The sequence below is a fragment of the Manis pentadactyla genome, chromosome 5, assembly GCF_030020395.1.
Source record: "Manis pentadactyla isolate mManPen7 chromosome 5, mManPen7.hap1, whole genome shotgun sequence".
NCBI lineage: Eukaryota > Metazoa > Chordata > Mammalia > Pholidota > Manidae > Manis > Manis pentadactyla.
In genome coordinates, this window is record NC_080023.1 from 128,526,611 (window position 1) to 128,542,639 (window position 16,029).

The window sequence follows — 16,029 nt, forward strand, 5'->3', positions numbered from 1 at the left end:
ATTGTCATTTGTCTCCATATATTACTTGATCTCTTTTTATTTAGTCATTGATCCATTGATCATTTAGGATCATGATATTAAGCCCTCATTTGTTTGTGGGCTTTTTTGTTTTCTCTCTGTAATTTATTTATAGTTTCATATGTTTATCTGTGAAGCTAGTTGGTACAATTTCAACCTTTTTGAATTTACTGAGGCTTTTTGTCAGCTAGTATATGATCTATTCTTGAGAATTTTCCATGTGCAGTTGAGAAGAATGTGTATTCTGTTGCTTATGGATGAAGTGTTCTGTAGATGCCCAGTAGGTCCTTCTGTTGTAATACATTGTTCAGTGCCTCTGTCTCTTATTTTCTGTCCAGTTGATTTGTCCTTTGAAATTAGTGGTGTGTTGAAGTCTCCTAAAATGAATGCATTGCATTCTATTTTCCCCTTTAATTCTGTTAGTATTTCTTTCACATATGTAGGTGATCCTGTGTTGGGTGCATAGATATTTATAATAGTTATATCGTCTTGTTGCACTGACCCCTTTATCATTATGTAATGTCCTTCTTTTTCTCTTGTTATTTTCTTTGTTTTGAAGTCTGTTTTGTCTGGTACAAGTATTGAAACTCCTTTTTTCTCCCTATTAGTTGCATGAAATACCTTTTTCCATCCCTTTACTTTCAGTCTGTGTGTATTTGGGTTTGAAGTGAGTCTTTTGTAGGCAGCATGTAGATAGGTCTTCTTTTTAAATCCATTTAGTGACTCTATGTCTTGATTGATGCATTCAGACCATTTATATTTAGGGTGATTATCGATAGGTATGCACTTATTGCCATTGCAGGTTTTAGATTTTTGGTTACCAAAGGTTCAAGGGTGATTCCAACATTCTAATTTAACTCACTTCATATGCTATAACAAACACAACCTAAAGGTGTTTTTTTCCTCCTTTTTCTTCCTCTTCCATTTATATGTTAGGTGTCGTATTCTGTACTCTTTGTCTATCCCTTGGGTGACATCTATTTAGCCTTAGGAATACTTCCATCTATAGCAGTTCCTCCAAAATGCACTATAGAGGTGGTTTGTGGGATGTAAATTCTCTCAGCTTTTGCTTATCTGAGAATTGTTTAATCCCTCCAAATTTAAACAATAATCTTGCCAGTAGAGTATTCTTGGTTTGAGGCCCTTCTGCTTCATTGCATTAATGATATCATGCCACTCCCTTCTGGCCTGTAAAGTTTCTGTTGAGAAATCTGATGATAGCCTGATGGGTTTTCCTTTATATGTGATATTTTTTCTCTCTCTGGCTGCTTTTAAAAGTCTGTCTTTATCCTTGATCTTTGCCATTTTAATTATTATATGTGTTGATGTTGTCTTGTGTCCCTTGTGTTGGGAGATCTGTGCACCTCCATGGCATGAGAGACTATCTCCTTTCCCAGACTGGGGAAGTTTTCAGCAATTCCCTCCTCAATGATACTCTCTATCCCTATTTCTCTCTCATCTTCTCCTGGTACCACTATAATGCGAATATTGTTCCATTTGGATTGGTCACACAGTTTTCTCAATATTTTTCATTTTTAGAGATCCTTTTTTCTCTCTGTGCCTCAGGTTCTTTGTATTCCTCTTCTCTAATTTCTATTCCATTTACCATCTCTTCTATTTCATCTAATCTGCTTTTAAATCCCTCCATTGTATGTTTCATTTCAGATATGAAATTTCTTAATGATTGAATCTCTGTCTTAAATTCGTTCCTGAGTTCTTGAATATTTTTTTTATTTTGAACTCTGTTTTAGGAAGATTTTTTAGTTCAGTTTCATTTGGCTTTTTTCTGGGGTTTTTGAGATTTTGGTCTGAACCAGGTTCCTTTAACATTTCATATTTCTATGTGGTGCTCTCTAGTGCCCAGATGCTCTAGTGTCTGGAGCTGCCCAGCCCCTAGAGTGAGGTTGAGGGTCATAGGGGAGTGGCACTGTTCCCTTGGGATAGGAAAGTAAGTTTCCTGTTTCCTGTCTGCAGTGCCTGTCTCCAGTGTCAGAGCCAGTGGGCTGAGCCCACAGGTGTAAACCTCTGTGCTTTGCATCTCTAGGTGTTCGTGGGGCCTCCCTCTGGCTGGCCTGATGCCAGTGCAGTGACTGCCATTGTATGAGCTGGTGCCAGCAGGCCAGAAGGAAGGCTGAGCAGGCTGCATGTCACAGTGGGTGCCTTAGAGCTGAGTAGCCAGTCGGGGATGGAGCGCCTAAAGCCCCTGCAAGTTTCCAACCTGCTGGGCCCAGCATGCCCAAACTACCTCGTCCACCTATCCCTTGTCCCGTGTAGTAGATCCGTGCACCCCACCCCTTCAGCAGCCCTCCAACTGCTAGGAAGCCTTGCAGACCGGCCACCTTTCCTTTGTTCCAGAGTGGCCAGATGTGGATCCCTGTCTCCACAAATGGCAGAACATCAGTCTCAAGCAGTCCACCAGTCCCAGCTCCCCAACCCCACCAACCTCCAAAGTTCCACACAATGTAGGTTTGTGTACCAAAGCAAACCTAAAAGGTTGGGTGCTCAGCAGTTCTGGGCTTCCACGCCCTCCCCACTCCATTTCTCTTCCACCAGTGAGCTGGGATGGAGGAAGGGCTTGTGTCCCACCGGATCAAGGCTTTGGTACATTACCCTGTTTCATAAGGTCTCCTCTGTTTGTGAAGACTGTATAAAGTCTGGTGAAGCCTTTCCTGTTGCTGTTTTTGGGTTGTATTAACTTTTTTCATACTATATGTTGTTTTGGGAGTTCTCTCTCTCACCTCTTACACCGCCATCTTTAATCCCCTCAAACCAACTTTCAAAACGATGGTGATGAAAAAACTCAAAACTGGGAACCAATTTTCCATGGAGGAAAACCAAGTCTTATAATGCTACCTGAAGCCATCCTACCAGAGGTTGCTTTTTTACATTTATAGAGGTGACCAGGGTCACAGTGATGTTACCAAGAATATTTCATTTAATAATTGAGTAAGGCTTGGGGATTCAAGATGGCAGCATGAGAGGTGAGACAGAGAATTCCTCCCAAAACCACATATAGTGTTAAAATACAGTTAATACAACTAGCCCTAAAACAGCAACAGAAAAAAAGGCTGCATCAGACTGCATACAGATCTCACAAAAAGAGAAGACCCCATGAAACAAGGTAACATATGAAAGCCTTGGCCCAGTGGGACCTAAGCCCTTCCCTAACCCCCACTCACCTGCAGGAGGATGAGAAATGGAGCAGGGAGCGGGGTGGGAGCCTAGATCTGCTGAACATCCAACCCTGGAGGTCTCCTTTGGAACACTAACATACATTGTGTGGTGCTCTGGAGGTTGGGGAGGTTGGGGAGTTGGGACAGGTGGAGTGCTTGAGAGACTGAGATTCCAGCCATTCATGGAGGATGGGGATCCACATCTGGTCACTCTGCAACAAAGGAAAGACAAATGGTCTGAGACTCCCTAGCAGCAAGAAGGCTGCTGAAAAGGTGGGGTTTACACAGAGCTTGCTATGAGGGAGGAGGATCAGTGAACAAGTTTGTCTGGGCACAGACTGCCCAGTAGGTTGGGAACTTTGAGAAGCTTCAGGCAATCCATTTCCCTGGCTGGCTTCTAAGTTCTGAAGCCCCCTACTGGGACACGCACCCTACTGCACCTTCTTCCTGGCCTGGCAGCACGTGCTAGGGAACTGGAAGCCAGTGTGCTGGCATCAGGCCAGCCAGAGGGAGGCCCCACCTACAACAGCCGGAGACCCCAAGCACAGAGGCTTACACATGTGCCGCTGGCCCACTGGCTCTGATACAGGAGACAGGCGCTACAGTCGTGATTCAGGAAATAGCTCTTTCCTCCCCCCAGCACCAGCACCACTCCCTTATGAAACCCAACCTCACTCTAGGGACTGAGCAGCTTCAGAGACTACAGTTTCTGGGCACTAGAGGGCACCACATAGATTTATGAAACATCAAAGGAACCTGGTTCAGACCAAAATATCACAAACCCCAGAAAAAAAGCCAAATGAAAGTGAACTCAACAATCTTCCTGAAACAGAGTTCAAAATAAAAATCATGAGCATACTCATGGAGGTACAGAAAAATATTCAAGAATTCAGGGATGAATTTAAGATGGAGATTAAATCATTAAAGTCCATATCTTGAATGAAACATACAATGGAGGAATTTAAAAGCAGATTAGATGTAGTAGAAGAGATGGTAAATAGAATAGAAATTAGAGAAGAGGAATACAAAGAGGCTGAGGCACAGAGAGAAAAAAGGATCTCTAAGAATGAAAGAATATTGAGAGAACTGTGTGACCAATCCAAATGGAACAATATCCGTGTTATAGGGGTAACAGAAGAAGAAGAAGAGAAAAAGAGATAGAAAGTGTTATTGAGGAGGTAATTGCAGAAAACTTCCCTAATCTGGGGAAGGAGATTGTCTCTCAAGCCATAGACATGCAGAGATCTCCCAACACAAGGTAACCAAGGAAGACAACATCAAGACATATAATAATTAAACTGGCAAAGACCAAGGATAAAGACAGACTTTTAAAAGTAGCTAGAGAAAGGAAAAAGATCACATACAAAGGAAAACCCTACAGGCTATCATCAGATATCTCAACAGAAATGTTACAGGCCAGAAGGGAGTGGCATGATAGATATAATGCAATGAAGCAGAAGAGCCTCTAACCAAGAATACTCTACCGGCAAGATTATTGTTTAAATTTGAAGGAGGGATTAAGGAATTTTCAGATAAGCAGAAGCTGAGAGAATTTACATCCCATAAACCACCTCTACAGTGTATTTTGGAGGGACTACTATAGTTTGAAGTATTCCTAAGGCTAAATAGATGTCACCAGGGGGAATTAAACCACAACAAAGTAGAGCAATTAATTACTAAGTAGATACAAAATCAAATTACCTCCAAAGACAAAGGATGGACAGAGAAAACAGTATATGATACCTAACATATAAAGAATGGAGGAGGAAGAAAAAGGAGAAAGAAAAAATAAAACCTTTAGATTGTATTTGTAATAGCATATGAAGTGAGTTAAATTAGACTCCTAGATAGTAAGGGAAATACCCTTGAACCTTTGGTTACCAAGAATCTAAAGATTGCAGTAAAAATAAGTACATACCTATCAAAAATCACCCTAAATGTAAATACTCTGAATGCACCAATCAAAAGACATAGAGACACTGATTGGATAAAAATACAAAATCCATTTACATGCTGCCTACAAGGGACCCAATTCAAACTGAGAAACATACACAAACTGAATATAAAGGGATGAGAAAAGATATTTCATGCAACTAATAGGGAGAAGAAAGCAGGAGTTGCAGTACTTGTATCAAACAAAATAGGCTTCAAAATAAAGAAAGTTACAACAGAAAATGAAGGACATTACATGATGATAAAGGGGTCAGTCCAACAAGAGGATATATCAATTATAAATATGTACCCAACACAGGAGCACTGACATATGTGAAACAAATACTAACAGAATTAAAATGGGAAATACAATGCAATGCATTCAGTTTTGGAGACTTCAACACACCACGCACTCTAGAGGACAGATCAACCAGACAGAAAATAAGTAAAGAGACAGAGGCACCGTACAACGTATTAGTAAAGATGGACCTAATGCACATCTACAGAACACTCCATCCAAAAGGAACAGGATACACATTCTTCTCAAGCACACATGGAACATTTTCAAGAATATATAATGTGCAGGGTCACAAAAAGAGCCTCTGTAAATTCAAAAAGATTGAAATCGTACTAACCAGCTTCTCAGATCATAAAGGTATGAAACTAGAAATAAATTACACAAAGAAAATGAAAAAGCCCACAAACACATGGAGGCTAATAACATACTGTTAAATAATCAATGGATCAATGACAAAATAAAAACAGACCAAGCAATAAATAGAGACAAATGACAACAATAATTCAACACCGCAAAATCTATGGGATGCAGCAAAGGCCATGATAAGTGGGAAGTATATTGCAATACAGACCAACCTCAGGGAAGAAAAATCTCAAATGAACAGTCTAAACACAAAACTAATAAAACTAGAAAAGGAAGAAGAAATGAGGCCCAAAGTTAGTAGAAGGAGGGACCTAATTAAGATTAGAGCAGAAATAAATAAAATAGAGAAGAATAAAACAATACAAAGAATCAATGAAAGCAGGAGTTGGTTCTTCGTAAACAAAAAACAAAATACATAAACTCCTGGTCAGACTTATCAAGATAAAGGAGAGCCTACACATATAAACAGAATCAGAAATGAGAAAGGAAAAAGCACTACAGACAACAGCAATACAAAGAATCATGAGAGAATAGTATGAAAAATTATATGGTAACAAACTGGATAACCTAGAAGAAATGGACCACTTTCTAGAAAAATACAGCCTTCCAAGGCTGACCCAGGAAGAAACAAAATCTGAATAGACCAATTACCAGCAAGGATATTGAACTGATAATCAAAAACCTACGTAAAAACAAAAACTCTGGAACAGTTTATTTCAGTGCTGAATTTTTTTTGGTATAATTAATCTACAATTACATGAGGAGCATTATGTTTACTAGACTCCCCCCATCACCAAGGGCCCCCACATACCCCATTACAGTCACTGTCCATCAGCATTGTAGGATGCTGTAGAATCACTATTTCTCTGTGTTGCACACCCCTCCCCATGCCCCCCCACATTACACATGCTAATCATAATGCCCTCTTTCTCCACCCTCCTTATCCCTCCTTTCCCACCCATCCTCCCCAGTCACTTTCCCTTTGGTAATGGTTAGTCCATTCTTGGTTTCTGTGATTTTGCTGCTGTTTTGTTCCTTCAGTTTTTTCTTTGTTCTTATACTCCACATATGAGTGAAATCATTTGGTACTTGTCTTTCCCCACCTGGCTTATTTCACTGAGCATAATACCCTCTAGCTCCATCCATGTTGTTGCAAATTGTAGGATTTGTTTTCTTCTTATGGCTGAATAATATTCCATTGTGTTTATGTACCACATCTTCTTTATCCATTCATCTACTGATGGACACTTCGGTTGCTTCCATTTCTTGGCTATTGTAAATAGTGCTGTGATAAACATATGGGTGCAGATGTCTTTTTCAAAATGGTCTGCTGCATTCTTAGGGTAAATTCCTAGAAGTGGAATTCCTGGATCAAATGATATTTTTATTTTTACTTTATTGAGGAACCTCCATACTGCTTTCCACAATGGTTGAACTAGTTTACATTTCCACCAGAAGTGTAGGAGGGTTCCCCTTTCTCTACAACCTCACCAACATTTGTTGTTGTTTGTCTTTGCTTGGTGGTGATCCTTACTGGTGTGAGGTGATACCTCATTGTGGTTTTAATTTGCATTTCTCTGATGACTAGTGATGTGGAGCATCTTTTCATGTGTCTGTTGGCCATCTGAATTTCTTCTTTGGAGAACTGTCTGTTCAGCTTCTCTGCCCATTTTTTAATTGGATTATTTGCTTTTTGTTTGTTGAGGTGTGTGAGCTCTTCATATATTTTGGATGCCAACCCTTTATCGGATCTGTCATTTATGAATATATTCTCCCATACCATAGGATGCCTTTTTGTTCTATTGCTGGTGTACTTTGCTGTACAGAAGCTTTTCAGCTTGATATAGTCCCACTTGTTCATTTTTGCTTTTGTTTCCTGTGCCCGGGGATAGATGTTCATGAAGAAGTCGCTCATGTTTATGCCCCAGAGACTTTTGCCTATGTTTTTTTCTAAGAGTTTTGTGGTTTCATGACTTACATTCAGGTCTTTGATCCATTTAGAATTTACTTTTGTGTATGGGTTAGACAATAATCCAGTTTCATTCTTTTACATGTAGCTGTTCAGTTTTGCCAACACCAGCTGTTGAAGAGGCTGTCATTTCCCCACTGTATATCCATGGCTCCTTTATTGTATATTAATTGACCATATATGTCCATTTCTTCTAGGTTTTCCAGCTTGTTAACATATAGATTATCACAGTATTCTCTAATGATTCTTTGTATTTCTGTGGGGTCCGTCGTGATTTTTCTTTTCTCATTTCTGATTCTGTTGATGTGTGTAGATTCTCTTTTTCTCTTAATAAGTCTGTCTAGGGGCTTATCTATTTTGTTTATTTTCTCAAAGAACCAACTCTTGGTTTCATTGATTTTTCTATTGTTTTATTCTTCTCAATTTTATGTATTTATTCTCAGATTTTTATTATGTCCCTCCTTCTGCTGAGTTTGGGCCTCATTTGCTCTTCTTTTTCCAGTTTCAATAATTCTGACTTTAGACTATTTATTTGGGATTGTTCTTCCTTCTTTAAATAGACCTAGATTTCTATATACTTTGCTCTTAGAACTGCCTTTTCTGTGTCCCACAGAAGTTGGGGCTTTGTGCTGTTGTCATTTGTCTCCATATATTGCTTGATCTCTATTTTAATTTGGTCATTGATCCATTGATTATTTAGGAGCATGTTGTTAAGGCTCCGTGTGTTTGTAAGCCTTTTCATTTTCTTTGTACAATTTATTTCTAGTTTTATTCCTTTGTGGTTGGAGAAGTTGGTCGGTAGAATTTCAGTCTTTTTGAAGTTACTGAGGCTCTTTTTTGTGGCCTAGTATGTGGTCTGTTCTGGAAAATGTACCATGTGAACTTGAGAAGATTGTTTATCCTGCTGCTTTGAGGTGTAGAGTTCTGTAGATGTCTATAAGGTCCATCTGTTTTAGTGTGTTGTTCAGTGCGTCTGTGTCCTTACTTATTTTTGGTCTGGTTGATCTGTCCTTTGGAGTGAGTGGTGTGTTGAAGTCTCCTAAAATGAATGCATTGCATTGTATTTCCCATTTTAATTCTCTTAGTATTTGTTTCATATATGTTGGTGTTCCTGTCTTGGGTGCATATATGTTTATAATGGTTATATACTCTTGTTGGACTGACCCCTTTATCATTATGTAATGTCTTTCTTTATCTCTTGTTACTTTATTTGTTTTGAAGTCTATTTTATCTGATACTAGTACTGCAACAGCTGCTTTTTTCTCCCTATTGTTTGCATGAAATATCTTGTTCCATCCCTTGACTTTTAGTCTGTGTATGTCTTTGGGTTTGAGATGGGTCTCTTGTAAGCAGCATATAGATGGGTCTTGCTTTTTTATCCATTCTATTACTCTATGTCTTTTGATTGGTGCATTCAGTCCATTTACATTTAGCATTATTATTGAAAGATATGTACTTATTGCCATTGTAGGCTTTAGATTCATGATTACCAAAGGTTCAAGTGTAGCTTCTTTACTATCTGTCTAATTTAGCTTGCTTATTAAGGTATTATGAACACAGTGTGATGATTCTTTATTTCTCACCCTTCTTATTCCTCCTCCTCCATTCTTTATATGTTAGGTGTTTTATTCTGTACTCTTTTGTGTATTTCCTTTGACTGCCTTTGTGAGTAGTTGATTTTATTTTTTGCCTTTAGTTAGTATTTGCTTGGTCTGCTTTCTTTGGTGTTATTTTATTTTCTCTGGTGACATCTATTTAGCCTTAGGAATGCTTCCATCTAGAGAAGTTTCTTTAAAATATCCTGTAGAAGTGGTTTGTGGGTGGCAAATTCCCTCAATTTTTGCTTGTCTGGGAACTGTTTAATCCCTCCTTCATATTTAAATGATAATCGTGCTGGATACAGTATTCTTGGTTCAAGGCCCTTCTTTTTCATTGCATTGAAAATATGTCATTCTCTTCTGGCCAGTAAGGTTTCTGTTGAGAAGTCTGATGATAGCCTGATAGGTTTTCCTTTGTAGGTGACCTTTTTTCTCTCTCTGGCTGCCTTTAATACTCTGTCTTTGTTCTTGATCTTTGCCATTTTAATTATGTGTCTTGGTGTTGTCCTCCTGTGTCCCTTGTGTTGGGAGATCTGTGGGCTTTCATGGTCTGAGAGACTATTTCCTCCCTCAGTTTGGGGAAGTTTTCAGCAATTATTTCTTTAAAGACACTTTATATCCCTTTTTCTCTCTTCTTCTTCTTCTTCTGGTACCCCGATAATGCAAATATTGTTCCATTTGGATTGGTCACACACTTTTTTCTTAATATTCTTTTATTCTTAATATTTCTCTTAATATTCTTTCATTCCTGTAGATCCTTTTACTGCTGTCTGCCTCAGCTTCTCTGTGTTCCTTTTCTCTGATTTCTATTCCATTAACAACCTCTTGTACCTCATCCAGTCTGCTCTTAAGTCCTTTCTGTATTCTCCCTCCTAACTTGATCCTTTAGCTCTTGCATATTTCTCTGCAGGTCTGTCAGCATGGTTCTGACCTTTATTTTGAATTCTTTTTCAGGAATATTGGTTAAATCTATCTCCCTAGTCTCCCTCTTGGGCTTGTCTGGGTCATTCTGGACTGGATCAAATTCTTCTGCCTTTTCATGGCTTTAGAGGTAGTCGTAGGCAGTTGGCATGTGTGTCAGCTGGAAGAACAAAGTCCCTTCCTGATTGCTGGTTGCCTTGCCCTTCTCTACTGCCTGTGCCAGTTACCTGCACACAGGGAGCAACTTCTGGTTTTATTTCCTGAGCTGTTACAGGTGGGGCAGATGTTGGGGCAGCCCAGAGCCCTATGGGGAGTGGCAGGTGCACCAGGTGTGCTCTCCTGTGAGAACAGCGACACTTTGCACCCTGTCCCAGCTTCCTCTGTCTGTGCTGGCCAGCCATGCACTGGCAGGGCCTCTCTGAATCCAGCTTGGGTGACTGCGGAGGAGGCACTTGGTGGCTGCTGTGGGTGTGGGTGCTCTCCAGCTGCTCCCCTGCTGTGGTGGGGCCATGCAGGAGGGGAAATGGATGGCAAGCTGTTTTTCACCATGAGGGGCTTCAGAGCTGCGCTGCCACCCATTGGGTTAGGGCACTCAAAGTTCACCAGGATTCCCAGCCTGCTGGGCCGAGTGTGCAGGGATGATTCTGTCCAGCTGTGGAGCCCTTGTCCCCTTAAGACTTTCAAAAATCACTCACTTTTCTTTTGTCCCAGGGGCACCGGCTGCGGAGACCCACTCGCAGGTTTTCCTGTTCCATTTCCCTAATATCCAGCACACCATGTACTGTATGTGCTCCCGGTGCAGATGACTAGGGCAGGGTATTCAGCAGTCCTGGGCTCCCACTCCATCCCCACTCTGTTTCCTTTCCTCCCACCAGTGGGCTGGGGTGGGGAGTGTGCTCGGGTCCCACCAGCCACAGCTTGTATCTTACCCCCTCAGTGATGTGCTGAGTTCTTGCAGATGAAGATGTAGCCTGACTGTTGTTCTGCTTCTTCTGGTCTCTCTTTGAGGAATAGTTGTATTTGTTGTGTTTTCAAAAATATATATGGTTTGGGGAGGAGATTTCTGCTGCCCTACTCACACTGCCATCTTTGCTCCTCCTCTCACTGCTGAATTTTATCAAACATTTAGTGAAGATATACCCATCCTCCTTGAAGTTTTCCAAAAAGTAAGAGGAGGGAATACTCTCAAACTCATTCTATGAGGCCAACATCATTCTAATACCAAAACCAGGCAAAGACACAAGAAAATTACAGACCAATATCCCTGATGAACATAGATGCAAAAATAACCAAATATTAGCAAACTGAGTTAAAAAATACATCAAAAAGATCATCCATCATGATTAAGTGGGATTCATCTCAGGGATGTAAGGATGGTACAACATTCAAAAATTCATCAACACCATCCACCACATGGACAAAAAGTATGACAAAACCACATGATCATCTCCATAGATGTTGAAAAAGCATTCAGCAAAATTTGACATCCATTCATGATAAAAACTCTCAATAAATTAGTACAGAGGGCAAGTACCTCTACATAATAATAAAGGCCATATATGACAAACTCACAGCCAACATTATACGTAACAGCAGGAAGCTGAAATTTCTCCTTTAAATTCAGCAACAAAGCAAGGATGCCCACTCACCCCACTTTTATTCAACATAGTTCTGGAAGTCCTAGCCATGACAATCAGACAGCACAAAGCAATGAAAGGCATCCAGATTGGCAAAGAATAAGTTCCTGCTTACATCTGCCCCTGTTTACAGATAACATGATATTGTACATAAAAAACACCGAAGGATCCACTCCAAAACTACTAGAATCTAAAGTGTGCATTAGTAATAAGTACATACCTATAGATAATCACCCTAAATGTAAGTCATCAGAATGCACCAATCAAAAGACATAGAATCACTGAATTGATGAAAAAAATGATCTATATATATGCTGCCTACAAGAGACTCACTTCAAACCCAAAGACATACACAGACTGATAGTAAAGGGATGGAAAAAGATATTTCATGCAACTAATAGGGAGAAAAAAGGAGTTGCAGTACTTGTATCACATAAAACGGATGTCAAAACCAAGAAAGTAACAAAAGACAAAGAAGGACATTACATAATGATAAAAGGAACCGTCCAACAGAGGATATCACTATTATAAATATCTATGCACCCAACACAGGATCAACTACATATGTGAAACAAATTCTAACAGAATTAAAGGGGGAAATAGAATGCAATGCATTAATTTTAGGAAACTTCAACACATCACTCTGAAGGACAGATCAACCAGACAGAAAATACAAGGCCAACATCACTCTAATACCAAAACCAGGAAAAGACAACACAAAAAAAGTAAATTAGAGAAAATGAGAGAAATTAAACAAGATACAAATAAATGAAAACACATTCGCTGCTGAATTTTATCAAACAAAGAAGTAAAGAGACAGACACTGAACAAACTATTAGAACAGGTGGACCTAATGGACATCTACAGAACATTTCATCCAAAAGCAACAGGGTACGCATTCTTCTCAAGTGAACATGGAACTTTTTCAAAAATAGATCATATATTAGGCCACAGAAAGAACCTCAATAAATTCAAAAAGATTGAAACTGTACCATCCACCTTCAGAGGACAAAGGTATGAAACTGGAAATAAATTACACAAAGAAAATGAAAAAGCCCAGAAACACATGGAGGCTTAATAACATTCTCCAAAATAATCAATGGATCAATGACCAAATAAAAACAGAGATTAAGCAGTATATGGAGACAAATGACAACAATAATTCAACACCGCAAAATCTGTGGGATGCAGAGAAGGCCCTGCTAAGAGAGAAGTATATTGCAATGCAGGCCTACCTCAGGAAAGAAGAACAATACCAAATGAACAGTCTAAACTCACAATTAATGAAACTAGGAAAAGAAGACCAAATGAGGCCCAAATTCAGTATAAGGAGGAACATAATAAAGATTAGAGCAGAAATAAATAAAATTGAGAAGAAAAAAAAAATAAAAAGAATCAATGAAAGCAAGAGCTGGTTCTTTGAGAAAATAAACAAAATAGATAACCCCCTGGCCAGACTTATCAAGAAAAGAAGAGAGTCTACACATATACACAGAATCAGAAATGAGAAAGGAAAAATCACTATGTACACCACAGAAATACAATGAATTATGAGAGAATACTATGAAAAATTATATGGTAACAAACTAGATAACATAGAAGAAATGGACAACTTTCTAGAAAAATACAACCTTCCATGGCTGACCCAGGAAGAAACATAAAATCTGAATACACCAATTACCAGCAATGAAATTGAATTGGTAATCAAAAAACTACCTATGAACATAATGCCTGGACAAGATGGTTTCACTGCTGAATTTTATCAAATATTTCATGAAGACCTATTACTCATTCTCCTTAAAGTTTTCCAAAAACTAGAAGAGGAGGGAATACTCCCAAACTCATTCTGAGTCCAATGACATTCTAATACATTCAAAATGTAATTCAATGTAATTCAAAAATACATCAAAAAGACTCAAATGGGATTCAACTCAGGGATGCAAGGATGGTACAACATTCGAAAATCCATCAACATCATCCACCACATCAATAAAAAGGACAAAAACCACATAATCATCTCCATAGATGCTGAAAAAGCTTTTGAGAAAATTCAACATCCTTTCATGATAAAAACTCACAACAAAAGGCTATAAATGGCAACTACCCCAATGTAATTAAGGCCATACATGAGAAACCCATAGCCAACATTATAACAGCGATAAGCTGAAAGCTTTCCTTTTAAGATCAGGAACAAGACAAGGATGCCTACTCTCCCCACTTTTATTCAATATAGTTTGGAGGTCTTGGCCATGGCAATCAGACAACACAAATAAATAAAAGGCATCTAGATTGGTAAGGAATAAGTCAAACTGTCCCTGTTTGCAGATGACATGATATTGTTTATTTAAAAAACCCTAAAGAATCCACTCCAAAACTACTAGATCTAATATCTGAATTTAGCAAAGTTGCAGGATAAAAAATTAGTACACAGAAATCTGTTGCATTCCAATACAATAATGATGAAATAGCAGAAAGAGAAATCAGGAAAACAATTCCATTCACAATTGCATCAAAAGAATAAAAGACCTAGCAATAAACCTAACCAAGGAAGTGAAAGACCTATACTCTGAAAACTACAAGACACTCATGAGAAAAATTAAAGAAGATACTGATAAATAGAAACACATCCTGTGCTCATGGGTAAGAAGAATTAATAGTCAAAATGGCCATCCTGCCCAAAGCAATCGACAGATTCAATGCAATCTCTATCAAAATACCTACAGCATTCCTCAATGAACTAGAGCAAGTAGTTCTAAAATTCATATGGAAACACAAAAGACCCTGAATAGCCAAAGAAATCTTGAGAAGGAAGAATAAATCAGGGGAATTATACTCCCTGACTTGAAGCTCTACTACAAAGCCACAGTAATCAAGACAATTTGGTACTGACAAAAACAAACAAACAAACAAAAAAAAAAACAGACCCAAGACCAATGGAACAGACTAGAAAGCCCAGATATAAACCCAAGCATATATGGTCAATTAATATTCGATAAAGGAGCCATGGACATATAATGGGGAAATGACAGCCTCTTCAACAGCTGGTGTTGGCAAAACTGGACAGCTACATGTAGGAGAATGAAACTGGATTATTGTCTAACCCCACACACAAAAGTAAACTCTAAATTGATCAAACCTGAATGTAAGTCATGAAACCATAAAACTCTTAGAAAAAAACATAGGCAAAAATCTCTTGGACATAAACATGAGCAATTTCTTTATGAATATATCTCCGCAGATGAGGGAAACAAAAGCAAAAATGAGCAAGTGGGACTATATCAAGCAGAAAAGCTTCTGTACAGCAAAGGACACCATCAATAGAACAAAAAGTCATCCTACGTTATGGGAGAATATATTCATAAATGACATATCCAAAATATATGAAGAGCTCATGCACCTCAACAAACAAAAAGCAAAAAAGCCAATTAACAAATGAGCAGAGGAGCTGAACAGACTCTTCTCCAAAGAAGAAATTCAGATGGCCAACAGGCACATGAAAGATGCTCCACATCACTAATCATCAGAGAAATGTCACTTAAAATCACAATGAGATATTACCTCACACCAGTTAGGATGGCCAACATCCAAAAGACAAACAACAACAAATGTTTGTGAGGATGTGGAGAAAGGGGAATCTTCCTACACTGCTGGTGGGAATGTAAACTAGTTCAACCATTGTGGAAAGCAGTATGGAAGTTCCTCAAAAAACTAATCATAGAAATACCATTTGACCCAGGAATTCCCCTCCTAGGAATTTATCCTAAGAATGCAGGAGCCCAGTTTGAGAAAGACATCTGCACCCATATGTTTATCACAGCACTATTTACAATAGCCAAGAAATGGAAGCAACCAAAGTGTCCATCAGTAGATGAATGGATAAAGAAGATGTGGTACATATACACAATGGAATATTATTCAGCCATAAGAAGAAAACAAATTCTGCCATTTGCAACAACATGGATGGAGCTAGAGGGTATTATGCTCAGTGAAATAAGTCAGGCAGGGAAAGACAAGTGTCAAATGATTTCACTCATCTGTGGAGTTATAAGAACAAAGAAAAACTGAAGGAACAAAGCAGCAGCAGACTCACAGAACCCAGGAATGGACTAACAGTTACCAA